General features: G+C 47.3%; 1 protein-coding gene across 5 annotated transcripts in view; it reads left to right on the forward strand.

Moving 5' to 3' along the window:
- Positions 1-586: 586 nt before the first annotated feature.
- The window catches only part of THRB (thyroid hormone receptor beta), a 437396-nt gene continuing 412342 nt past the window's right edge, over positions 587-25640 (forward strand). Inside the window, exon 1 of one of the 5 annotated variants that reach the window (XM_027530213.1) lies at positions 587-715. The gene's annotated coding sequence lies outside the window, so the exon portion shown is untranslated. Of the gene's footprint in view, positions 716-827; positions 994-1510; positions 1750-1990; positions 2152-25640 lie in introns of those variants that run through there. The other 4 variants (XM_027530212.1, XM_027530210.1, XM_027530217.1 and 1 more) reach the window with 4 other exon arrangements.

The following is a 25640-nucleotide window of genomic DNA, read 5'->3' on the forward strand; positions in this document are numbered from 1 at the left end:
GGGGAAAGTGGGTCCGCGGACTCTGAAGCGAGAGGTCCCTCCATCTCTCCAGGGAATCCTGGGGTCTGCAACGATGCGCCCCGGAGCAGGGCAGTTTCTGAATTCTTGACAGTTCTGTCAAGAGGCTTCTCATCCCTGTCCCCGGAACGCTCACAAGAATTGGGACTAAAACACACGTCACTGGCTGCAGATCTAGAAAACTCTCCAATAAATCATCGTTCAGACAGTTGAGGCTAAAAAAAGGTCAAAGCTCTGTCAAAACAGTTGGTTATGTTAATACATGTGTACATTGAATAATGAAGTCGGAATTATTTTAATATTATCTGTAAGAAAATCATTATACCCTGTCGTCCAAATAGCTTTCTGGCAACCCGAGCTTCTGACCGATGACATTTTCGTTTTCTGGGTACCGAGGATTTTCACAAGCACGCTTCTAGCCCAGAACCGCAGAAGCCTGCTTCCTCTTCTCCCAGCCTGGACCCTCGGCCTTCAGGACTAGGGTGGGGAGTGGATTTTAGAAGTGCGTATCTGACTCGGGCAGGACTTTTCAGGAGTATAAATTATTTTTGTCTTCCGGGTTTTATTTGGACGTGTCCCGGGCAAAGACAAACGATCCAGGCGGTCTTTCTGGACCCGTGCGGGGTCTGCACCCCGCGCCGGGCTCCCAGGATGTGCGGGGTGGTGCAGAGAGGTGTCTCCCTCAAGCGCAAGCCAGGTATTTTCCAAAACTTCCAGTCCCGGGGTTGGCGATGGGGGGGACCGCCAGACGCCCGGCGGGAGCGAGGCCCCAGGAGGAGCCAGAGCGCCGCGTCTGCCCCGACACGCGCCACAAGTGGTTTGGAGGAGGAGGCAGGAGCGCGGCGGCCGGGGCCCGGCGGAGCCCGGGCTTCTGGAAGTCACCCCTCCCGGCCCGTGTCCCCGTTCCCCGTCCCTTCCTCTCTGCCGACTAGAGGAATGACGCCCGAGCCCGAACCTCCCTGCGCACGCAGCCGGGTGGGTGGACGCGCGGCCACCAAAACGGCCGCGACATCGCCGCCGGGGGGAGGACTCCGGGGTGGAGGGCACGGCCGGGACGGGGCCCGGGGCGCCCGCACCTGGGGCGGCAGGTGCGGAGGCGGTGAGCCGGGCGGCGCGGGCCGGGCGCGCGGGGCTGGGGGGCGCGGGCCGGGCGCGGCGGGCGCGTCGGGGGCGGGGGCGTCGGGGGCCGGCGGGCGCCCGGGAGGCCATTTCCTCGCGGCGCCCCGGGAGGATCCGGGCCGGCCTGCTCCGGGCCGCCGCCGCCGCCGGGCGGGCCGGAGGGGAAACCAGGTCACCGGCTGGCAGACGCGGCGCGGGCGCCGGGGCCGGAGGAGGGCAGCGGCCCGGAGCGGGCCGGGCGCGCGGGCCCGAGAGGCGGGGACTCGGCGGCCGGGCCGCGCTCGCCGCCCGCGCCTATAAAAGTGGAGCGGCCCCGGCGGGCGGCGCGGCCCCGGCCCGGCCGCCCCTCTCCGCCCGGGGAGTTGACATTTTGCAGGACGCGCTCCCGGGACCCCGCCGCCGGGAGGAGGGGGCGGAGGAGGGTGGAGACTGCGGGGCTCGGCCAAGGCGGGCGCGCGTCCTCGGGCGGGCGGCCGTGACGCGGCGGGGATTAACTTTGCATGAATAAGGCGAGTGCGCCGGGGAAGCGGCCCTCCAGCTCCGGGCTCGGGCAGCGCCCGCAGGCTGCCTCCCCCGGCGGGGGCGCCCCACCCGGCCGGCTCCAGCGCCCCGGTAATTCGGCGAGAGGACGGCGCGGAGGCGGGGGTGCGGGGGCGACAGTCCCGGCTGTCCGGAGGGCGGGCGGGCGGGGGTGTCGCGGGAACCCCTCGGGGTGCGAGCGGCGACGCCGAGCGCGCGGGCGGGCGGGCGTGGGTGGGGTGTCAGCCGCCGGGCGCCCGCCCCCGGGGCTCCGCGCCCCGCCGCGGGGAGGAGGTGCCCTCCGGCTCGGGCACCCTCGGGGAGCCGCGGCGTGGGCAGCGGCGGAGCGGGGCGGCTGGGGCGGCCGTGGCCCTCGGACCCCGAGCCCCGGCTGGTTGCCAGCCTCCTTGTGACCCGGAGTTTGGCATCCTCGGCGCCGAACCCAGTGGAAGTTTCCATGATGAGGAAGTTCTATGACACGAGGGTTCGGAAAAGGTTGGCAGACAGCGGGGCTGAGGGGTGGGGGCGGGGGGGGGGGGGTGGCGGCGGAGCCGGTTTAAAGGGACGGCGGGTCCCCCAGCCCCTGTTCTGCTGCCCCGCAGCTCAGGGCTTTGCAGGCGGCACGGACCCCGCGGGTGGCGTGCGCCGGTGCCCGCGCCTGGCGACTTGGCGTCTGCCCACCTCCTCGGGGATTTGCGGATGATTTCGCTTGCCTCCGGGTCGCGCTTCTTGCTTCGCTTCTCTTGACGCAGCATCTTCCCCTGGGCCATCTCGAGTCGGTTCCGATCCGCGCAGTGGTGCCAGCTGCGCGCTTTCCCCCACCCCCGCCACCCCTCAGAGAAGGTCTCATTTGGGGGAGTTTTTACTCCTGGTGGATGTGGTGCTTTTTATTTCCCAGCGACCATCATCAGGTTCTTATTACTGTTAAATCTTAAGTCTTCTGATTTGTTTTCAGTGGAGGTGGGGTGAGTGTTTTGGGTCTGGAAGGTTCAATGTAGAATTTTCCCCAAATGGGAAATGTTCAAGGTGGGGTCTGGAAGCACTACAGTTTCGTCAAGTGAAGCGAAGGAAGAGAGGAGCGTTTACCTGAGCAGACATCCGCCCTTCTCACACACAGAATTTGTGAAGATTCAAACACTAAGCCTAGTAAATACATGAAACAAAGTCTTCTCCTTAGCATGTTATTGATCCTAGGTGCTTGTGAGAGTCAGTCAAAGACCTGTTTTGAAGTTCAAGAAATTCAGCATTCCTTGGACAGTGTATTAATAACAGAGCACAGCAGTTTCTAATAGTATCAGTATATTGGGTAATGTAGACCTTTGGGGCAATAATTTTATTTGACCTTCTTTTAGTATGAATATTTACATTGCAGTAATATATAGCATGCTCTGGATTGCACAGTGATACAAATTGCATGTTAGTCAAAATATTTCACGGATTCATTCTGGATATTCACAGTGACAGATCAGCTCCCTGATTCACTGCTGCTTGCCTCTCCGATTCTGAAACAAGGCAGGGACTAGGAAACAGGAAAGAAAAAGGTGTTTTAATGAAAGTTATTCTAAGCAGTGGATGTTTTCAGGAGTTTTCATGCCAGCTAGCTAAGCGTTTTAATTGACTTCGACAGAAATTCAATATCAAGCAACTTATTCAAGATGACATATGTGAAGGCTTTGGTGAACAGTCACTTATTATTTGTGCATGTTGAATAGATATCATCAGAATCTTAATGAATTTCAAAGTTTAATTGTGTGTTGAAGTTGTGTCATCTGCTAGTAAATGTGATTTGCTTCTATTTTTCAACAAGTGAAAGCAAATGATACTGAATTTAGCCATAGACTTTTCCTAAATAAAGCAATTCCTGTTGGCATTACAATGCAAAGGCATAATTTTATTGACATTGAAAAATGCTTTTTATAAAGTAACTGACATTAAAAGAGAAATTAGCATTCCATTTACCCCTCTTTAGACTCTTTGTAGCAAATTTAGCTATAGAGGCAAATTAAGAAAGATCCCTTTTAATTTAGCAACTTTGGGAAAAGGAGGTTTCTTGAACTTTCCTTCCCAGTGGAGAAAGTCATGGATCCTTTTCCTTTCCTGGGAATTTTGCAGTTGCTGAAACATGGTGTGTGGAGCCACAAATGACATTGCACATTTCGTTTTAGTATGCTCATCTTTTTGAAGGAAATCAGAGTAAAGATGATTGGTTTCTTGAGCTCCTTTTTGTCATTGTACTGTAAGACTATGTGTTGCTTCTTTTAAGAGCGCTTCCCTGATGTTGGAGCAAAGGCAGGCTCCCATTGCTTCTCAGAACCCTTGCATTGTTTTTGCTTACCTTTATCCCTCTTCCGTGGTGTTATTTGGTATATGAATTGTTCATTTCAGTTGCTACTTGTTGAGTACTTGTCTCCCCTGTCTAGAATATAGAGTCCATGAGAAAAAGAGTCTTGACTACCTTGTTTACTCATAATTATCTAGCATCTTGACCGGTGCTTAGCACACAAGTAGGTGCTGGATAAATCTTTGTTGAGTAAATAAATGGTTGTGCCCAAACCCCGTGTTCCCACAAATACTTAAGTAAGCATCTGAGTGAGTGTGGATGGGGTGTGCCAAGGTCTGTACCTGTGTGTGCGCCACGTGTAAATGGCTCAGTTTCTCTCCTTTGATATGAAAGCTGGCCCTGTTTTGTGTTGTGACAACTCAGAGTTATTTCTGTGAGCTCTTCCTGGGGGCATTTGCCTTGAGTGCCTGGAAACCCTCAGCAGCGGTTTGTCTTACATGTTACCTTCATTCCCTGAAGACACTGACCTTCAGCTCCCTGGGTTTCAGCAGACGCTTATGAGTTCCAGAGGCATTGTCAGTGCCGAGAGTGAGATTCCAGGGAACAGACATCGCTGGATGATCGCAGTGCCTTCTCACTCAGCGAGTTCTGGCAGCGCCTTTGGCCTTGGCAGCCCCAAGGGGCCCAAGGGCATGTGGTGGTGTCACTGGTCTGCAAAAGTAGCTGTAGGGGAAGGGGCGAATGGGACTTTCAAGACCCAGCACACAATACAAGTATCCCCTTGCTGGTAGATCAGGAAATACCCTGGGCCGCTACCCTGCACGTAAGTTCAGTCAGTCAGCCTCTTTCCTGTCTCCTTGCCCCGTTTCATAAACAGATTCTGAACCTGATAATTACGGCAAATATTACACTATCTGAGTTTCCAAGTGACGGAGGTATGATACCCAAGGGGGCGTCTTCAAATTAGCTATTCATGAAAACTCTTGTGACAGTTGAGACTAAAAGGAGATTACAATGGATGGTTCTGGTCATTTATTTTTGTTGACAGAGTATTGACTTCCAGAAACGTGTATCAGTAAATGCAGAGTAAAAAAAAGCCCACAAAGTGATGAGACCAGTAAAAAATGATGAAGGAAGAGAGATCAACATCTTAGGCATAAATTAAACTGAAATAAGTGCTTATTGCGTTTCAGTTTTTAATTTAGCTCTGAACTTCTGTGTCCAAGTTAACAGAAAAGAAAAGGCAGGGAGGGGGCCACTGAGGTGGCAAGTATGTACAGAACCTGTGAGGATAAATCAGATAACATTTGTAAAGGGTTACCTCTACACGCATGCCAACCAGTTATACTCCCATGAAATATCCTGTCACGTAACTTGAACTTCATTTCTACAGAAAATGAAGTAAAGCTCTTTATATGGTAAAGTCTTTTGCCAACCTGCAAGAGAAAAAACGATGCAGAAAGTATAGTAATGGAAAGTCACCTGGTGGGACTTTATTTGTGGGGGCCTGAGCTCCGATGCTCAGTGGTGGAGATTTTGGACGCTGTCTCTAGTGCAGAAATAGAGCTCAGACCTAGAGGAATGAATGGTTAACATGTTCTTTAAGCTGACTTTCTCAAATATCCAGTGTCTCAGCCAAGCTTTTGAACTGGAGCAGTCTGAGAGGGCGGTTCAGGTCCAGGTTCTGGAAGATGGCCCTGCGGCTATAAACCTCTCTCAGCAGGTGGCCCTGATGCTTTGTGCGTTAGTCTGTATTGCCAGGCGGTGCAGTGACAGAGAACCTGCCTGCCAGTGTAGGAGACACAAGAGACGCAGGGTCAATCCCTGGGTGGGGGAGATCGCCTGGCCTAGGAAATGGCAACCCCCTCCAGTATTCTTGCCTGGAGAACCCCATGGACAGAGGAACCTGGCGGGCTACAGTCCATGGCGTTGCAGAGGGTCAGACGTGACTAAGCGCACACCTGCAGGACAGTTTGTTTGTTTCTGTCTGTTTCATCTCTGTCTTCCCCTCTGAACCGTGATGATGGGTTGTGGGTTTCCTCATCCTTGACTCATAGCGCATCTAGCCATGGCTCTGACATCTGGGCTCAGGGAGATGCTCCTTTGGAAGAATGAATGGGAGGGGCAGAAGGGAACGTGTTTCTCTGTCCTGTCTGGTACTGTGTCTGATGTCATCTTCTGACTTAGTTTTGTTCAAGTGAATGTTTGCTGCCTGGCTTATATTGTATGTCCATATCACAGCAGAGAATTTTGCTGCTGCTGCTGCTGCTAAGTCGCTTCAGTCATGTCCAACTCTGTGCGACCCCATAGACGGAAGCCCACCAGGCTCCCCTGTCCTTGGGATTCTCCAGGCAAGCACCCTGGAGTGGGTTGCCATTTCCTTCTCCAATGCAGGAAAGTGAAAAGTGAAAGGGAAGTCGCTCAGTTGCTGAGAATTTTGCTAGAAGAGTTTATTCTCGTGTCTGAGCTGCTTGAACGACAGACGGCAGGTGAACTCCTTGCTTTATTTAAATTCATTTTAATTACCTGACTTGATTTCTCTTTTAGGCTACAAAGATTTGTGTACCTACTGTGTGCCTGGCCCCTCTAGCTGCTCTGCAGCTCAGCATGCAGCCTAGTGAACTGTGAGACACTAGGTGATGTTCATGCGGAGAGACTCTGAAGTGGTCTCCACTGTGATGGAATGGAATGCCTGTCGGGGTCCCTCACGTGGCCTCCTAAATAAAATAAACTTCTATTAATCTGAGGAGGTGATGGTTTTGTGAGGTTTCCCACCCATGTGTATTAGTGTAAGTTGCAGCACGATTCACCCAGGACTCTCTTGGGATCCATGTGGTCTGGGATTGAATACATTTAGGCTGGTGCATCTCTGATTAAGGATGCTCACTCTCCACCTTAAGGGCCTAAAGTGTTAGTCACTTGTGACATTTAGGCCAGTGCAGGCGAGGGGGAATGTGCACATTACCGAGTCACAAATAGTATTTCCACGTCTTCTCAGGAATCTGCCCAACTGACAGCTAGAATCGTGATCTACATTTAATGCTCATGTTGTTTGGTCCTGCTGCTGCTGCTAAGTCGCTTCTGTCGTGTCCGACTTTTCGAGACCCCGTGGACTGCAGCCTACCAGGCTCCTCCGCCCATGGGATTTTCCAGGCAAGAGTACTGGAGTGGGATGCCATTGCCTTCTCCGTTGTTTGGTCCATACTGTCCTAATTTCAAGGCACTTTGGAGACTTTATGTCCTGGCAGCTCTTCTTCTGTGGTACTATTTTTATTGAGTGAGAAACTGAGCTCTGCTCTGAACTTAAGTATCCTTTTCAAGTGACAAGTCAGGAGACCCAAGAATTAGGACCCAGGAGCTTGGCTGTCTCCCAGGAAGCATACTGTAGCTTTTCCTTCATGACAGATGCTCTGACATACACATATACATGTATGGATATGTATAGGTGTATACACGGCATACAGTAATATTTGTATTATTTGCATTGTGTAGATAACTGTATGTAATATGTGTAATAACATATGCATGTGTGTTCCTGCATGTGTGTGTGTGTATGCCAAAACTGGACTGTAGATGGGGCACATATAACAATTAGGAAAGGACTGAACTGAACTAATTACTCAACTTCCTAGTTTAAAAAAAAAAAGAGCTTTCAGGTATCATGGCTTCTCCTCTGTGATCAAGAATGCAGGGTTTTTTATTCAGAAAGTCATGAATGATGAGCTGATGAAAGCAAAAGCTTGGACAGATACGCTGATCGACCGCAGGTGTATCTTCTTCATTTGAGAAGTACGCTGTCTGACTCCTCTGGAGGCCCAGGAGTGTCTGTGTTGAGGAGAGTGGAGAAGACAGCCCTTGTTTGGATGGCAGGCTGTGTGATCGTCGTCTTCGGAGCCCATTGCGTCTTCTGACACTTGTGATGTAGGTTGTTCAGTGGTTCCCGGGAAGGTCCTGATACGCTCCTCCTTTCTTTCGTTTGTCTCAAGACTGTTTCCCCAGATTTCAGCCCTGGTTGTTCAGAACAGCTGCTCAGCAGTTCATGATTGAGGTTAGCGATCGTGACATTTTTGGGCTCGGGTCAGCGTTTTCCTTTCTCTCTCCCGTCTGCATCAGTATCTCCCCACTTGCATGTCCGTACTCGCAGAGGCTCCTCTGACAAGTCTGTGTCCTGTTCTCACGTACAGCGAGAAAGGCACTGCTCGTCTCTGGCTGCAGCCGCGGTTCCCACAGAGAGAGACGCCACAGCCCTGCTGATGTCCCCAGCTGTAAAGCCTGTCATCAATTTCCGTCCTCCTCCACGCTCCTGAATGTCTGGGCACATCCTGATTTTAGTTTATACTGGTTACTCTATGGGAAGTCCTCAGGTTAACAACTTAATGCAAGTGTTTCCAGAGCCTGCTTTTTATGCTCGTGTACAGGGGCAGCATGTACCAAAACGTATTTGATCACCATATTCTCATGTGTGTGTGTGGCCACAAATGGCCAAAGTTGGATGCAAAAGGTTGTGAGGAATAATTCATGGTGTTAGTCACTCAGTCGTGCCCGACTCTTTGCGACCCCATGGACTGCAGCCCACCATGCTCCTCTGTCCTTGAGATTTTCCACGCAAGGATACTGGAGTGGGTTGCCATTTCCTTCTCCAGGGGATCTTCCCAACCCAGGGATCCAAACCGGGTCACCTGCACTGCAGACAGATTCTTTACCGAAAAAATAGTCCCATCTGCTTTAGAGCATGAGAACCCACTCCAGTACTCCTGCCTGGAGAATGCCATGGACAGAGGAGCCTGGGGAGCTGTAGTCCATGGGGTCTCAGAGTTGGACATGGCTGTGGTGGATTAGCAGGCAGGCTTTAACTTCTGCTACATTTTTTAATTAAAATTACTTAGTTATTTTTGGCTGTGCTGGGTATTTGTTGCTGCCGGGACTTTCTCTGGCAGTGGCAAGTGGGGGCCACCCTCTCGTTGCCATGCACAGGCTGCTCACGGCAGTGGCTTCTCTGGGTGCAGAGCACATGGGCTCCAGGCACATGGGCTCAGAGGTTGTGGCTCCCAGGCCTCATTACTCCTCTGCACGTGGGCTCTTCCAAGATCAGGGATAAAACCCATGTCTTCTGCATTGGCAGGCGGATACTTTACAACTGAGCCACCAGGGACGCCCCTTCTACTGCATTTTATGACAAGCGATCACTCACAGTGAACCTTTATGCTCTTCTGTAGAAAAATCTATCAGTTTGTATTCAATAGTATTTAATGCTGCCACTGTGATGATATAAAGATTAGGCTAAATTGCTGTTACTTTAAAAATGTTATAACCGTAAAATATCTTTTCTTGACTTCATTTCTGGTATTTAGATAAATTAATTGACTCCAGGCATAGAATGGTTTATTTCTGCCTTATATATTTTTGTTTACTTTTCTGAATTTCGCCTCAGCTTCATTGTAATTTCTCCTCCTTATTTTACTCCCAGCATCTGGAAACCTAGAATAATGTATTTATATCTGAATTGTAGTTACAACAGGAGGAAGCATACAGTTGTATATCTTTGTATTATTTGTGTTTTTTTTTTTTAAAGATACCAGGGGAACCTTATACAGGAAATCTAAAAAAAAACCAATGTAAATTATGGCCTGTGTGGATGATGAACATATCAATTTATCCTGTAGTATAGTACCTGTGAGGGATTCTTGAAAGATACTCCTAGGCCCTTAGCTTGTTAATGTGATCTCACACTACAGATTCATACACGTGAGGTATTGCTAAGGCTAAGGCATCCTCTGGAATGTACTCTATATGAATTCATTTACTGTTAATTAAAAATGTGTTTTCCAATTTATTTTTATTTCAGATGCCACAGAACCAAGCCTTAAAAACGTCACCTTGTTTCTTTTCTCCTGAAATCTATCCATTCCTCAATCCAGCCCTCTATCTCTACATCCACCCCCATCCACGCACCCATCCATCCATTAATCCCTCCATTCCTGCATTCATCCGTCCACCCATCCATCCTATATGCACTGGGCATCTACTGGGTACCAGGCTCTGTGGTGGATCCCCATGGTGAACATTTAAAGATCCTTGCTATAAAGATGCTCAGTCTCCTGCGTCAGTCTACAGGCATTAATTTAGCATAGAGCAGAACACTCCAGTGTTCTTGCCTGGAGAATCCCAGGGACGGGGGAGCCTGGTGGGCTGCCGTCTATGGGGTCGCACAGAGTCAGACACGACTGAAGCGACTTAGCAGCAGCATCAGCAGTGTTTCTCAGCCTCTGAATCATCGACATTTGGGACTGAACAATTCTTTCCTATGAGGAGCTGTGCTGTGTATTATAGGATATTTAGCAGCATTACTGGCCTCTTACCCCACTAGATACTTGCAGCCATTGAAAAATGTCTCCAGATATTGCCAGATGTCTCATGGGAGCAAAATCACCTCCACTGAAAACCCCTGGTGTAGAATTAAGAACCTGGCTAAGAGTGGTGATGTGTGGGTTCCTGTCTTGTCTTCCCCTGACTCTGTTGCTTGTGCCCCATCTCCTCTATAACACAGTGAAGATTAAATGAAGTAACGTAGCACTGGACCTGCAGTGAGGTGTTAAATATTAACTGCTCCCACAGAGGTAGAATTAGTGCTTCCACAGTTACAATCAATTACAATATAAGTAAGTTCTGTGATGGAGTAAGTACAGTGTATGGGGGGTGGGGAGAGTTCTAGGAGTAGGAAAACCATCTGCAAGTGTATGAAATGGGATAGAAGTATGACACATTCGGGGATTGCAGGGAGCTTACTTGGATGTGCAGAGGACCGTAAATGAGGCCATGGGGGCAGGTGGGAGCCACATGATGAAGGCTTTCGAAGCCAAATAAGGAAAGTGGGTTTTATCTTGAAGAGACTAAGGGTTAGTGTATGAGAGTTTTATTTTGAAAGGGTTTTTTTGGAGTAGGTCTTGAGTGGGATGGAGACTGGAAATGGCGAGCCCAGTGAAAGGTTCTAGAATAATATACTGACATGAGGGTAGCTGCTAGAACGAGGCAGTTATATGTTGCTGTGAAGTCTTGGGGAACAGATTTCACTTTCTCCAAGATGTGGCAAATTTTTAACATTTAATTCCAATAAGGAATATTTTTAGCAAGCTGGCTCTACGTTTGGGGTAATTTCAAGTTTAATTTGAAAGCAGATTACATGATAGGTTCTCTTTAAAGTATTTTCAAATGAAGCTTAATTTAAAAACTATCTTACAGCCTATTTGTTGCTCAATATTACTCAAGGGTTCCTCTGCTATTACGTGTTGATTTTCTGATAGGGATTTTATTACTTTAATGATGAAAATTAGAGATGGGTGGAGAGTATGAATCAGTGAGTGAATGAATGATAATGACCTTATGGAAATACCACTTAATTTAGAGTAAAAATATTTTGGACAAGTCTCTTCACTTATCTGAGCTTTAATTTCCTTAGTCATGAAGTAGTTAGAGTAGGTGAATTAGGCAATTTCAAAATTATTCTTTATCTGGGTATTATCAGGATTAAGTTCTTCATATTGCAAATTTTAATTTTCAAAAATATTGCAAATATTTTACAAGGACAACCCTTGTAAGTCAAGGACAGCCCTACCTAGGCTGATACAAAGACAAACAATGATTTCTTTTCCTTCTCTATGTCCTTAGCATGATACTTCTTATCATTGGTCTTATTTCTTAGTAACCCAAAACAGATCTTCTACAAACACTTTGTATAATAAGCCATTATAATACAAATGTTGAGCTTTTCAGGACTACTCTGAGAGTCCTACTTTTCAGCTACTCTGTAGTGGAAAAGCAGCCACAGGTAGTATGTAAATAGTCATGGCTCTGTACCAATAAAGCTTTATTTATAAAAACAGTGACATGTAATTTGCTGACACCTACTCTCCCAGCAGGAGTCCAATAGAAATATAAAGTGAACCACGTATGTAGTTTAAAATCTTCTAGTAGCCACATTATAAATTAGTAAAAAAGCAACCAGTGTGTTTGATTTCAACAGTATATTTTATTTCATCTAATATATTCAAAAATTACTGACATAATATGAAATAATAATGAGATTTTTACTTTTTTGTATTAAACCTTCAGTATCTGGTATATATTTTACACTTGTAGCAGATCTCAGCCTCAGCTAGCCACATTTCAAGTTTTCAATTGCCATTGGTGGCCAGTAGCTGCTAGAATTGGGCTGTACAACTTTAGCCTTAAAAATCTATGATTCTATCAAATTCCATGCACAAAGAAACTCTATGCATTATTTCAAGTGATTGAGACACTTACCTTTTCTCTCCATATGTGTTGGTTAGGAAAACATCAAGCTTTGGAAAAAAAAAAAAAACGGGCAGGGGCTAAAGAAAGTAAAATTGTATCTTTCATTGCTGTTCCGGATTCACTGGGGGCTCTGCTCTGTGTGAATTTTGGAGACTCCGGATTTCCTGGGTCTTGGTCCCTCCGTCTCCAGCTCAAGGCTTCCGAGGTCACGTCCTCACTGTGTCAGACCCCTAGAAGGGAAGAGACGGGGCAGAACGGGCCTCTTCCCTGCCTCGGCTTGGAAGGGACACAGCATCGTTTTGCTCCACTTCCACCAGCGACAGCGATCGCCTGCCCACACCTGGTGAAGTGGGAGGGGACGTGCAGCCCCGCCTCCCGGACGGCCCTGGGCTGGGGCGGGAGTCATCTGCCCCTCTCTGCCACTCTTTTTCAGTTCTTGGGAGGCTCTCCTCAGAGAGCTGTCTTGGTGCGTTTGGAGGCATTGCTGCTGCTGCTGCTAGGTCACTTCAGTCGTGTCCGACTCTGTGCGATCCCAGAGATGGCAGCCCACCAGGCGTTACGTGGTGGAAACCTCTCCATAGTGACGAGGTAACCCACATCTGGGTTTTAGTGCAGGATCGCCCTCCTAGCTGACCCAGATCTGTTTTCTCCCTTCCTGCTCACTCTTACGGGGTCACTTTTAATCTGCCTACACCTGCCTTTTCCTTGGAGTCTTTGACTGTCATCTGGAACTTCTTAATAAATCTGTGTGGGTCATAATATGTATATAGTGTTGGGAGTTTACCGATCAAGCCTGGTGTAACTGGCACATTACTAATGATGCTGACACGTTCTAAAATTTTTCACTGGAGAAGAGTTGCTTACAATATTGTGTTAGTTTCTGCCGTACAGCAAAGTAAATCAGCCTTACATATACATAAGGCCTTCCCCGGTGGCTCAGATGGTAAAGAGTCTGCCTGCAAAGCAGAAGACCTGGGTTCAATCCCTGGATCAGGAAGATCTCCTAGAAAAGGCAATGGCAACCCTGTCCAGTGTTCTTGCCTGGAGAACTCCGTGGACAGAGGAAGCTGGTGGGGCTGGGCTACAGTCCACAGGGTCACAAGGAGTTGAATACGACTCAGTGACTGACAGATAGGTACATACATACATCCACTCTTTCTTGGATTTCCTTGGCATTTAGGTCACCACAGAGCACTGAGTAGAGTTCCCTGTGCTATACAGGAGGTCCTCATTTGTGCTGGCATTTTTTTTAAAGGAAACTAAAATGAAAAGTGGAGCTATCAGGAAGCAGAGGGCAGAGCTGATTCTTGGTGTGCTGACAGAGGAGTTGAAGCCATTTTCCTGGAATCGTTTTACAGAGCTTTAGACAGTTTAAATAAATGACTCATTACATAATATCTTGACTAAAAATAGCAAGTTTCCTAGTATTTATTCTATTTATCATTCCTTACTACAATGGAGAAGCCCAATGTTTTTTAGTCAAAAAGGATATTTGCTTGTTTTCTTCCCAAATTATAAATGTATTAATGTGTTTGATCAGATATTCAGCCTGTTCTGTAGAAATGCATCTGGTGAAGGAAGTGGAAGAGAGAAATGAATAATAAAAGTGAGGTCAGTGAAGAGAACAAAGAAGCTCTTTCCTTCTGACTCTGCATATTTTACCTTTTTGAAAACTTATCGTTTAATTATTATTAAAATGTCTTCTTCTGAGAGTAAGGGACCTGTACTTCATTAAGAACTGGGACCAACCAGTGATCAGAGGTATCATGCTAAAGACATGTAAAAAGTAAAAAAAGAATCATTTGCCTTTATATTACCCTAAGCAGGGCTGTCTTTGATGGCACAGTCTATTTTTGTGAAATATTTTTCAGTAGTTATGAAAATTAAAACTTGCAATATGAAGAAGTTAATCCTGATAAGTGCCTCTCAAGTACAGAATCCAGCTAAGACTTTTTTTTTCATTGAAATATAGTTGGTTTACGAGGCTGTGTTAATTCCTACTGTACATAAAAGCGATTCAGTTATATATATATTTATTTATTTAAAATATTCTTTTCCACTGTGGTTTATCATAGGATATTGAGTGTAATTCGCTGTGCTCTAGAGTAGGACCTTATTATTTATCCGTCTATATAGTAGCTTGCATCTGCCAATCCCAAACTCCCAATCCATCCCTCATCCGACCCCATCCTTCTTGGCAGCCACAGCCTGTTCTCTGTGTCAGTGATTCTGTTTCATAGACAGGTTCATTTGTTCCGTATTCTTGATTCCACATGTAAGCGGTATCGTATGGTATTTGTCTTTCTCTTTCTGACTTACTTCACCTAGTCTGATAATCTCTAGTTGCATCCATGTTGCTGCAAATGGCGTTAGTTCATTCTTTGTTATGGCTGAGCAGTATTCCATCGTATATATGTATGACATCTTCTTTGTCCATTCCTCTGAAGGTGAATATTTAGGTTATTTCTGTGTCTTGGCTGTTGTGAGTAGTATTGCTTTTGGGGTGCATGTATCTTTTTGAATCCAGCTACTCCTTGCTATCCCGTCACAAGAAAAAACTACTTCTCTCAGTCACGCCCCACTGGTTACTGCCCCTCACTAGGATCCCTGGGGCAAAGGGTAGCCTGCAGTGTGGGCACCAGGAATGTCCTATTTTAAAGTCCTGTCACAGAGCAGGTAGGAGAGACATCCCCCTTCTCTGAGAGACAAAGTGCGAATTGCAGGGAGGGTGGAAACGGGGGGCCTGGGGTCCTGGCCTGGTTGAGAGCCGGGGCGCTGGGGGGAGATCAGGAGTTATGGGTAGAGGGGTGGCATCACTCAGGCACTGAGTTGGATGCCAGCTTTGCCACCTTCTAGCTTGCGGTCTCTCTGACAAGTTACTTAACCACTTTGAACTCCAGCCACCCCATCTGTACAATAAAAATAGTATTGATACTTCACAGCCTTGTTGAGGACACTAAATGAGATTGTGGTTATGAACTGTGTAGCCAGTCCAGAGTGCCTGGGAGGGCGCGGTACATGGGGAAACAGTCTTATCGTTATCTTATTATTTCAGAAGTTGTAAAATTGATTGTGTTACGTCAACCTGCACCCTAGAAGTATGGAGCCTGATTGTTCCAAAGGCAGGAAATCAAATTTCCTTGATCACTTTGTATTATTAGTTACTCTTTTTTCAGTTCTAAATCATTAGGATGCATTTACTGGTAACAGTCTCCTTTTTATAGTCACAGCGTTTGTCACTCAGTCGTGTCTGCTTCTTTGCGACCTCATGGACTTAAGCCCACCAGGTTGCTCCATCCATGGGCTTTTCCAGGCAAGAATACTGGAGTGGGTTGCCATTTTCTTCTCTACTTTTTAGAGATGTCCTGGAATTTTTCAGCCTCAAGAGATATGTTCTGTGGTCAGTCGTTGAACTCAGGGAACCCTCAGGGTTTGCATAAAATAAAAATAATAGATGGTCAGTTACCTGCCCAGGGCTCCAGGCTCTTGAACACAAAGTTGGTTCTCCCACTTGGACTGAGTGTGATGCTGAAGCTGACTAACTTACTGACTTTTTTTTGTAGCATCTACTCTTGCTTCTTGCTCTGATGTTTTTCTGCTGTCCAAAAACAAACTTCTGTCCCTTGTCTGTGTGTGCTAAGTCATGTCCAGCTCTTTCCGACTGTAGCCTGTCAGGCTCCTCTGTCCGTGGGATTTTCCAGGCAAGAATACTGGAGTGGATTGCCATTTCCTTCTCCAGGGGATCTTCCTGACCCAGGGATGGAACTTGGGTCTGCTGCACTGTAGGTGGATTCTTTACCATCTGAGCCGACAAGGAAGCCCTCTGTCCCTTACAGTCTAGCATATATTTTTTCCTGCTTCTGTTTCAACCCAGCTTCCAAATATCCTTCATGCAGGGAGCTCCCCAGGCCTGCCCTGGTTCATTAGGATTGTGATCCAAATGATCTCTGTTTCTTCCTTGCTGAAACGTACCCCTTTAATGACAGTTTCCTTCAACCCTTTGTCCAAAGGTGATAGTACATGTTAAGTCTCTTACTATATGGATTTCCTCACTGTTCATTGCCCAGACCTCACATTGGTCAATGAGGTGGCTATTTCTCTGCTGGATTTGAAGTTCTAAGAGGGCAGGGGCTGTGTGCTAAAGAAGTTTAGTGGAGTCTAGATGGCAGGCTCAGAAGGTAGGTGCTGAGTAATGCTGTCCTGCTGTTTTGACCAACCACATGCAGGCTGTTTTTGTATAATTAGGATGAATCTAATTTTAAAATGAACAACCGTGTGTCCTCAGATGAACCAGAATATACACTTACAAGGCGCTGCTGTCCTGCATTATAAATAAGGGAATAGATTGCCCGGCAGAAAAGCTCTGCTGTTCTTTTCCCTTTTTTAAAGAAAAGAGAAAGAAGGAAAGAAAAAAAAGCTCTACACAGCTAAGAACTGAGATAGAAGATCTCCTGTCCCCCCACCTACGCTGGCGAGAAATCAGGGCCCCAAAGTGGATGTTCTCAGCAGAGATGAAACCCAGCCGGCACCCACAATCAGAGAAGACTGGCTTCAGAGGACTCATAAAGAGCCACCCTTAGGAGTGGCTTCCTGTGGACAGACCCTGAGCTGCACGCCGGTCCTCAGAGACTGTGGGACCCCCTCAGGGCAGGGCTCGGTCCCCGAGGAGTCAGAGTCCTTGGAAGGCGTCGGGTGCATCGCTGTCTACTGGCCTGCTGCTGGTGGCGTGGGGAGCCCTCGATACACTGCCGCCATCACATGCCTCAAGCGCCGAGCATTTTCTTGAGATTCCTTAGCATCTCGGATGCCCGCTGTAGGGAAGATGAGTGATTTAGCATCGCCCCGAGGGGGCTTACAGTTCACGTCTCTCCTTTGTCTCGCAGGGGTTTGAAACGGCTGATCCATGTTGCTGTTCTGTGGTTTTCGGTCCCCCCTGGTAATCCGTCCAAGTTCATTTGACCCTCAGCCGCCCTTGTTTCCAGCTTTGCCTGTTCCCGGCACTAGAGTAAGACCTCCCTCCCAGAGTCAAGTGTTACTTATTTAAGTTCTTGCAGAGGTTTGACTTCAGGGGCACTTGAGACTTGTAGGGATTGTGCTTGGGTTCCCTGCCAGCCTCAAGCTAACGATGTGGGAGAGACTGGAATGTACTTGGCATGAGCCGCGTTTCTGATGGTCTGAAAGGAGTAAGTCTAGAGCCCGTGGCTCAGCGGATCCCGGGATTCTGTTCTCAGGACCAGGGGGTGGGAAGGTCGGACCCTCTGAGACAGGGCGACTGAGAACCCAGAGATCTCCCACATCCGAGGAACCTGAGGATCAAGTGACCGACACCCCCAGTGTCCCTTCCAAAGACTTGCCATTAGAGTTTGGGTTTCCCAGAAGCAGACCCTGAGCTGAGAATTGAAATGCAAATTATTTTAGGGGGACGGTAAAGAAAGCACCCATATGAGAGTGGGGGGGAGGGGGGCAGGACAGGAACAGCCGCCAGTGAGGGGGTGTTGCCAAGCACCTCGCCACTGTGGGCACACTGCAGAGCCCTGGGAGACAGTGTGAAGCAGGTCTGCTGGTTGCCCAACCCAGAGGCAAGGGGGCCGGGACCTATTCATCCAGACCTGCCTGGCATTGGTGCAGGGCTGCCTGAAGAGGCAGTTGATTTCCTGGCATTTCAGGACTGCCACTTGGGCAGCCAAGAGCACGCCTCAAGGCAAAGGAATGCAGTTTCTGGCAGTTGGAAGCCCAGCCGATGGGCGCCGGGGCGGGGTCCACACCCACCGCAGGGGAGCCTTTCTCGCCAGAGGTGCGTCACCCCACAGGGTAGCCCATGGTGCGTTTCCACCCGAGGGTGGCTGCCTTCTCTGCACCCTGTGCTTGGGAAGAGGCGTAGGCTGCCTTCAGCGGGAGCAGCGGAACCGAGCCCACCGGCGATTGACTGGGGATCCAGTGGAAGGGGCGGGCCGCCGATGCCGGACCCCCTTCTTGAGCTCATCTCCATCCACGCTGTCTCCCTCTCTCTCGCCCAGTGCCCTAAATAGTCCAGTGGGCCTGCCGAGTGCATTGTCTTTCCTAGTAGCTTCTCCTCTGGCTCCTGTCAGGCTTACCTTTGTACCCCTGGGTCATGGTCTCAACCTGGGCACTGCAGACATCTGGGGGCTGCCAGTTCTTTGCTGTAGGGGCTGCCCTGAGCTTTGTAGAATGTTGGGCAGCCTCCCTACCCTCCACCCGCCGGAAGCCCTGTGTTCCACTCCTGAGTGATGAAGGTGAAAAATGTCTCCGGACCTTGGATGCCAGTTGTCCCTGGGAGGCATAATTTCCACCACGAGCCCCTCCGCCAGAAAACCACTGCCTTAGACCTCAGTTCCAACCCTCATCCCCTCTGTCCCCCAAACTCCGCATTAATTGTCATTACCCTTCACGAAGATGCTGCTCCTCACGGGGGTGGGAAGAGGCATCTGCAGTCAGCTGCCTCTTCCACCTGCCACCCCATCCCCCGGGGGTCAGGGATCGCTGCCCTGCTCTGTCTGTCTGTCTCTCTCTTTTGCCTCCCCTCCCCTCCCTTCTCCCTTTCCGCATCGTGAACACATGTGATTTGGAAGGTGCCATTCTTCATTTCTGCCTCCCTCTTATTAAAGCGCCCTGCTCAATTCAAGAAAGCAAATGCTGTAATGAGAAATCAGCTAATAAAGTAAGTTGTCACATTTAAAAAATCACGCTCATACGTTCACGTTTTTAATCAAATGTGTATGTGCCAGGTACATGCTTGGGTGCAGTGGGTGAGCCCACTCCCTGTCCCTCCAGATAGGTGCACAAAATGATTCCACAAAAGACAGCCTCACCAAAATTAAGACTATTTTCATTTTATCAATGCACGTATCCTCCGAATTCTGGAGGCGGAGGTGCAGAAAGCCAGTATGGTACCAGGTACAGTAACTGACCATCAATGTTTCCTAGTGTGGGGATTCTGACTCCGTGGCTTAGAATTATGAAATCATGCTTTGAAAGCCAGGACTTCCTGCCGTCACATTCAGAAGTGTGTTATGAGTGTGTCCACCTTGATGAGCAGGTTACACAGTTTAACAGGTGCCTGAAACGAAAGGTTAGTAAGTCACACTCTGGTTGGCCGGCATCATCTTTGGTGCCCCTGCTTTGCTGAGACAGACAAAGTAATTGTCCACAATTTGGGGTGATCCCATCCAGAAGGCTTCCTGGCAGTCACCAAAAGAGTGGCCTTGTCCCTGCTTGTTTTGGCGGAGGTTGGTTCTGGAGGAAGGACACAAGAGTCCAGATCACAGAAGAGAAGATGAAAGCGTAAGGGGGCCTCCTCTGCAGTGAACGCAGGCCACCCCCACCCCGCTTGGAGGCAGCAGGGCTGTGTGGTGGTGGGGAGGTGTTTCACACCGCCCTGCTCCTCTGCACCCCCTCTTCTTAGCCTGCTACCCCCAGACTGGTCCATCCATACCTCCCCAGGCACAAAGGCAGAATCTCGCACCCCAGCCCAGCCCAAGCAGACTCTGCGTTTCAGTACAGGCCCCCGGGGGCTCACTGCAGTAGGAGAGGAACTTCTGTTCTGCCTGCATCTTGTCTATGAAAACACATGGGGTGCAAGCATAGAAAAGAGTCACAGGGTGACCCCGGTGGGCATTGGCTAACTCGTTATACCTAGTCTGTTGTTTTTCAGACTTGATAATCGGTACGTTAATGGGCCCTGAATCCACATAATGAGTCACAAGCAACAAATGTTGTTAAGTAAAACAGACCAGAAGAGAAGGTCTTAGAGGAAGCCACAGTTTACAAAACATCTATTTCATTAAAAAAATACGGACACACACACCCCATCTTTATATGTATGTTCTGATAGGTGAATAAGAATTCTGGCTGGGGTTATGGTTAAGAAACAAACAAGCAAAGAAATCCTCCTAAAATGAATGTATCACTTTATATATGTAGATCAGTGTTGTAAAAACTAAAATCTAACATACGCATCTGATGAAATGTGGTCACTTGACTCTTCCCCAAAGGTAGTGCAATTACATTCCCTAAATCAGATTCCTGAACTGGTGAAACGTTAATAGCATGTAGGAATAGTAAAGTGATCTCAGTGGCATATCCATGACAACAGCTTTTACATTTCACACTCAAGGTCAAGAAAACAATGCTCTGTCAGAGAATATTACCTCAAAATCTTGAAGAAACCAAAGACAAGCTCACTTTAAATCAAGAGAAGACAGCTGTAGAGTGATGGAAGGACATCGGTTAACTGGAAGGGAGTAATTTAGAGCCCCAGAGAAACTCGCCAGGTTATGAGAGGTACAGGGTGTCTCAAAAGTAGCGGTGCTATTTAAGTGTCAGCGTCTCCAGAAGCATGAATGCTGCTGCCGCTAAGTCGCTTCAGTCGTGTCCGACTCTGTGCGACCCCATGGACGGCAGCCCACCAGGCTCCCCCGTCCCTGGGACTCTCCAGGCAAGAACACTGGAGTTGGTTGCCATTTCCTTCTCCAATGCATGAAAGTGAAAAGTGAAAGTGAAGTCGCTCAGTCGTGTCCAACTCTTAGCGACCCCATGGACTGCAGCCCACCAGGCTCCTCTGTCCATGGGATTCTCCAGGCAAGAGTACTGGAGTGGGGTGCCATTGCCTTCTCCCAGTGTGAATGCTACACACCTACAAAAAATGATCTGGAAGTTTAATCATTTCCATTTCTTCAACACTCATTTAGCTTCACAGATTTTGAAAAGTTACTTTCTACTTTATTGTTTCAGGCATTTGCCAGTTTCCATCAGAGAGACTGAAAAAAAATTCAGATTGAAAATCCTATTGTTCATGGAATTGTTTTCTTAATTTCATTTTCAGATAGTTTATTGCTACCATATATATATACAATGGATTGGGGGAGGGAAATCTACTTCGCAAAAGCCGCAAAGCTCCATGAGTGTCCAAGAGAGGGAGATAATGAAGTTTTCCAGAGCTTTCTTGTGTGAATTATGTAGCATTAATCCTTCTGAAGATGTTAAACCCCCGGGAGGAGGAAGGCAAGCTTGTCACTCTGGGAGCACCAGTCGGTGTGAGGCCCAGGTGCAAAGACCTTGAGGGTTGGGATTCAGCACATTTGGGGAGACCTGTCCTGGGCCAGGCCGGCTCTGTGAAGGGGGCTGCTCGGGCCAGGGTGGGCCGCGCTCACAGGGCCTGCTTCCTCTCCCCGGCTTCATGTCCCCGCCAGGACCTCTGCCGGACCCTGAGCCCCAGAGGGGCCTGCAGGGCCCATCCTGAACCTCCCCTGCACCCTTCCAGGCCCATTCCCACCTTCTTCCTCAGCTGCGGGGCCTCTGACTTTGTTTCGAGGATTACGTATCCCAGTGGTGTCTTAGAAGGACTCCACAGAGCCACCAAAGCAGGATTCCGTGAAACAGGATTTTAAATACGCTTTGAAGGAGCCATTGGGGGTGTTCTCTTTATTTTCTTCTATAATACGTCTGTCAACTCTACAGACACCTTCTTTATTAAAATTGAAGACAAAAAATGATGGTGTCCATATTCTCTAAGAATGCTGTGTTGGGGTGGGAATTTAAAACAGTAATTTGACGTTCTGTAAAAGGTGAGAAAACTAGTACTCCATCTCTAACCGGGTGTTGGGGTTAAAGGAGGTGGTTTTGCTCATTTTTAAAAACTATCCTGTTTCTTTGTTCCAAAACCTTTTTGCTAGTACACAGCTCTTTGAAAAAAAAAAAAATATATATATATATATGTTCAAATTATATAATTTGAGTATATATGAGCATATGTATTTTGAGCATATGTTGAATATATATTAAATATATATCATTGGAAACCAATATGAGAAACGATATTACAGATATTATAAATGGGAGCACCTTATAACAATCTCTTATATTTTATTTCTGAATGGAAGAAATTGCAGTTCCTCAACATTGTGGTTTGATGTTTTTCCGTAAATTGTATTTTTACTTAAAAAAATAAAATATTAATTTGAATAATATGAACTTGAAGATATTCGTATTTGTCATAATGTATTGTTTGCAATTTTTTGCTCATTTGAAAAGAAATCCGGTACTTCAGGCTCTCCTTGTTGCCTGACGGTTAGAATTGTATAAAGTACCACTGTTGCCCTCAAGACTAATGAGAACGTGACAAATTTTGAGGTCCGTGCCAAAAGAACATTTTGTTTTTAGAACATTAGCTGTAGAAAACCACATATTAGTGTCATGGCTTTCCTGTGTGATTTATCATAGATGTTGTGTTTTTTTTTTTTTTTTTTCAGTTGAAAAGCACAGTTCATTGTATTAAGTCATTCTTCTATCCATAGCATTTTAGACAGCTTTCATATATACCGTTTTCAAATCAGTAAGAAAGGTAAAGGTTTCAGCACGCCCTGGTCTGATACAGATCCACCCGGTTGAATCAGCCGTGCCCATCTGTAAGTGTCTGAGGCTTGATTCCCTCCAGTTCCATGGTCAGCTATGCAGAGCATGCATGGTCTGCCCAGTCCTTGGTTCTATCCAGAAATCAGAGACATTTTTCCTGTGAAGTATCAGAGAATCTTTGCTGGATATGTTTGAATTACTGTAGCCTTCTCTTTTTCACATAAGAAACCTTAACTATCAGAGCAGCCATTCATCCTGCCCCAGAGTCAGGGTCAAGTAGCTCTGTGCCAGCTGAAATAGGTTGTGGTGGCTGACGTGTCTGAGCTTGGCAGTAGTGTGTGATTGATTAGTAATACCTGCTGTGGGCTAATTAGGAGTAATGGCCTGAGTGTCAGGTATCGTTTTTTATCCTTGTCCATACCTGCTGCCGCTAAGTCACTTCAGTCGTGTCCGACTCTGTGCGACCCCATATACGGCAGCCCACCAGGCTCCCCCGTCCCTGGGATTCTCCAGGCAAGAACACTGGAGTGGGTTGCCATTTCCTTCTCCAACGCATGAAGGTGAAAAGTGGAAGTGAAGTCGCTCAGTCGTATCCGACTCTTCTCGACCCCATGGACTGCAGCCCACCAGGCTCCTCCGTCCATGGGATTTTCCAGGCAAGAGTACTGGAGTGGGGTGCCATTGCCTTCTGCGAAAGAGGATTGAATCTGCAAGACATTTTCCCATTGTGTGGACTTGGACTTTAGTCTCCCTTCAACGGAGACTGTATTTATTCTGAAGATTTGTTCATTTTCTAGTCAATGTTAAATGAGAAAACTCATTTGTAAGTCAGGGAGCCTATGTAAGAGTTTCCATATTGGCAAGTTTATTGTGATATCACAAAACGAAGCACAAGGTGAACTTTTGTTTTTTAATTGTCTCTTTGGTTTTCTGAGTCTTGACACTCAAATATTTAAATATATTATTAATGCTACTTTAAAACTCAAATATCAAAATTGTTGGAACTCTTTTGAGAAGATGCGAAGTTCTCAGAATTGAAGACAGTATTTTCTATTATATTTTAAAATGGCAAAAATGTGTGTATGTAATTTGTCATTTGAACTTCATGGTCTATTTACTTTCTCAATTATAATATCATCCTCTCAGAAGGATTTGGCCAGCCCCTTAACATGGAGAACAGGAAGGAAATTGATTGTATATGAGAAGATAAAGCAGATGGGTGATCACAGTGAAGCTTCTGCTGGGTCTACCAACCTAGGAAGATGGAAAGTCTGGGACTTGAGCCCAATAGTGCAAAACTGAAGTTGGAAGGTCAACAGAGTGTGTGTTTCTTATTCCAAGTAAAACTGAGTCTTTGCTAATTAGTTTGATTGGACTCGTTGAAATCTCCCCGTGAGAAGACCTGAATAGTCTTTCCTTCCATTATTACTCACCTACCAAACTTCCAGGTCTACCAAACCTGGAAGGTCGTAATTGCTTACATTACATGAAGTGATTATAACGTCCTCGGGAATTGATGTAAAGAAAGAAATCTTTTGTACACGTGGTGTCGGCATTCTTTGGAGAGAGAGATGAATCATTTTCTTCAACAAGTCTAGGCCTTGACTTTGTGAAGACTGGCAGAGAGGGCAGTGGGGGACAGCTGGCTTTGCACAGCTGCCTTTCCTTTGTAGGGGCTGGTGTTCTTCAGGATGAAATGGCTAGATATGTCTGCATAGGGCTTCCCTCATGGCTCAACAGTAAAGAATCCGCTGGCAGTCCAGGAGATGCAGGTTCGATGCCTGGGTTGGGAAGATTCCCTGGAGGAGGGCATGGCAACCCACTCCAGTATTCTTGCCTGGAGAATCCCATGGACAGAGGAGCCTGGTGGGCTACAGTCCATGGGGTCCCAGAGTCAGACACGAATGAGTGACTGAGCATGCACACGTGCACATGTGTTCATACCTTAGAGGATTCTTGTAAAAGGGAACCAAGTGCGAGGTCCCCGTGGGTGTTTTAAGATGTCACCTTCTGGGCAGCTGTGATATGTGTTATTTTGACCATCAGTAATTGAGTTTAATATTCTCTGGAACAAATGGTGGGTTAAGAGGGTCTCAAAAATCACAATGAACATCTTTTTAAAGTTCCCTGCCATTTTCAGCCACAATAGTTTTAATGTAACATAGCAGGTATGATATGAACCTTGGACAGACCTGAATATAAATATGAATGTTCCCACTCAGCTAGCTGATACGGCGTTAGGAAAAATTTATTAACTTCCAATTCTATAAAAATATTAAAAAAGAAAGCCTGCCATGTAGGACTATGGTAGAGTAGAAATATCTGGAAAAGAAATTCTTAGTGTAAAATGAAAGGAAAAGCAGAGCTTTGCATTTAACATGAAAGCTTTGAGATGTGCCTGCTTCCAGGCCAATCCTTGTTGGGGGAGAAGAAGGAGTAGAAAAAATTAAACTTAAGAAGCCTACCAAAAAGCTGTTCTGTTCATCAGGAATTTTTTTTTTAAGCTTTTATTCAGGGTTTTAAAGCAAAGCTAGTCTCGTGGTTTTCTGTTGGGCGAAGTGGAGATACGCAGGTTGATAATAGGAAATTTCACAAGTTGAACAACCATATGAACTGATGTTCTCGGGGATCAATGTCAGGCCAGCAGAGGGAGGAGGGTCTGCCAAGGACCCCCAGCCTTCTGCCCCACCTCTGGGTGGGTGCTGCGGGTGACACCGTGGAGACACAAGCGGCACGCTCATCAGATGTTCATAGTCACAGCTGGAGGCGAGAGCCAGGAAGCCCACCCGAGTGTGGATTCAGAGAGATCTTGAGGGGCTGGAGAAGTCAGATGTTCAGAGTCACAGCTGGAGGCGAGAACCAGGAAGCCCACCCCAGAGTGTGGATTCAGAGAGATCTTGAGGGGCTGGAGAAGTCAGATGTTCAGAGTCACAGAGCTGGAGGTGAGAACCAGGAAGCCCACCCCAGAGTGTGGATTCAGAGAGACCTTGAGGGGCTGGAGAAGTCAGATGTTCAGAGTCACAGAGCTGGAGGCGAGAGC

This window comes from Bos indicus x Bos taurus, chromosome 27, assembly GCF_003369695.1.
Source record: "Bos indicus x Bos taurus breed Angus x Brahman F1 hybrid chromosome 27, Bos_hybrid_MaternalHap_v2.0, whole genome shotgun sequence".
In the NCBI taxonomy this organism is placed as follows: domain Eukaryota; kingdom Metazoa; phylum Chordata; class Mammalia; order Artiodactyla; family Bovidae; genus Bos; species Bos indicus x Bos taurus.